Source organism: Arachis duranensis, chromosome 3, assembly GCF_000817695.3.
Source record: "Arachis duranensis cultivar V14167 chromosome 3, aradu.V14167.gnm2.J7QH, whole genome shotgun sequence".
NCBI classification, from domain to species: domain Eukaryota; kingdom Viridiplantae; phylum Streptophyta; class Magnoliopsida; order Fabales; family Fabaceae; genus Arachis; species Arachis duranensis.
In genome coordinates this window covers 92,175,819-92,177,595 of record NC_029774.3, presented here as the reverse complement: position 1 = coordinate 92,177,595, position 1,777 = coordinate 92,175,819, and the positions used below count along the sequence as shown (strand labels likewise).

The window sequence follows — 1,777 nt, the reverse complement described above, 5'->3', positions numbered from 1 at the left end:
TCTTTAGTACTGTTGGATGCATTTTGCCATCCATTCAGACTTTGAGAGATCATGTTGACTTGCTGAGTCAACACTTTGTTCTAAGCCAATATGGCATTCAGAGCATCAATTTCAAGAACTCCCTTCCTCTGAGGCGTCCCATTATTCACGGAATTCTTCTCAAAAGTGTACATGAATTGGTTATTTGCAACCATGTCAATTAGTTCTTGAGCTTCTGCAGGCGTTTTCTTTAGGTGAATGGATCTACCTGTAGAATGGTCCAATGACATTTTTGAAAATTCAGATAGACCATAATAGAATATATCTAATATGATCCATTCTGAAAACATGTCAAATGGACACCTTTTGGTCAACTGCTTATATCTTTCCCAAGCTTCATAGAGGGATTCACCATCTTTTTGTTTGAAGGTCTGAACATCCACTCTAAGCTTGCTCAGCTTTTGAGGAGGAAAGAATTTATCCAAGAAAGTCATGACCAGCTTATCCCATGAGTCCAGGCTATCCTTAGGTTGTGAATCCAACCATATTCTAGCTCTGTCTCTTACTGCAAAAGGGAAAAACATGAGTCTGTAGACTTCAGGATCTACTCCATTCGTCTTTATAGTCTCACAAATCTGTAAGAACTCAGTTAAAAACTGATAAGGATCTTCAGATGGAAGTCCATAGAACTTGCAGTTTTGTTGCATTAAGGCAACTAATTGAGGCTTAAGCTCAAAATTATTGGCTCCAATGGCAGGAATGGAGATGCTTTTTCCGTCAAATTTTGACGTGGGCTTGGTAAAGTCACCAAGCATCCTTCTTGCATTATCATTATTGGGTTCGGCTGCCATCTCCTTCTCTTGTTCGAAAATTTCTGAAAGGTTGTTCCTGGATTGTTGTAATTTAGTTTCTCTTAATTTTCTCTTCAGAGTCCTTTCAGGTTCTGGATCAATTTCAACAAGAGTGCTTTTTTTCCTGTTCCTGCTCATATGAAAGAGAAGAAAACAAGAAAAGAAAGAGGAATCCTATATGTCACAGTATAGAGATTCCCTTATGTTAGTAGAAGAAGAAAGGGGAGAAGAATCCAAACACAAGGGATATAATGAGTTCGGATTTTTAGATGAAGAGAGGTGAAGAGAAGTATTAGTAAATAAATAATTAAATAGAATAAGAAAAGAGAGGGAGAATTTCTAAAATAATTTTGAAAAAGGGGTTAGTATTTTTTGAAAATTAAAGATAAAATATAATTGAAATTAAAATTTAAAACAATTAATTAATTAAAAATGATTTTTGAAAAAGAGAGAGATATTTCGAAAATTGAAGAGGGAAAGGTAGTTAGGTGGTTTTGAAAAAGATAAGAAACAAACAACAAAAGTTAGTTACTTGATTGAAAAAGATTTGAAATCAAATTCGAAAAAGATAAGAAGATAAGAAGTTAGATAAGATATTTTGAAATCAAATTTTGAAAAAGATAAATTTTTTGAAAAAGATAAGATAAAAGATAAAAAGATTTAATTTTAAAATAGACTTAACTAACAAGAAACTACAAGATAAGATTCTAGAACTTAAAGATTGAACCTTTCTTAACAAGAAAGTAACAAACTTCATTTTTTTGAACCAATCACATTAATTGTTAGCTAATTTTCGAAAATTTGATATAAAGATAAGAAAAAGATTTTGAAAATATTTTTTTAAAAGAAGATTTTTGAAATTTTCGAAAAATAGAAAAAAATTGAAAAAGATATAATTTTTGAAAAAGATTTTGAAAAGATAAGATTTTTAAAATTGAAATTTTGAC

At 31.2% G+C, this 1,777-nt stretch overlaps 1 non-coding gene across 1 annotated transcript; it reads left to right on the top strand.

The window, feature by feature from the left end:
• The first annotated feature begins 327 nt into the window (after positions 1 to 327).
• LOC127745917 (small nucleolar RNA R71) lies at positions 328 to 431 on the top strand. The gene has a single exon (XR_008007540.1). It is a non-coding gene; the product is annotated as a small nucleolar RNA R71 (small nucleolar RNA).
• Positions 432 to 1,777: the final 1,346 nt, after the last annotated feature.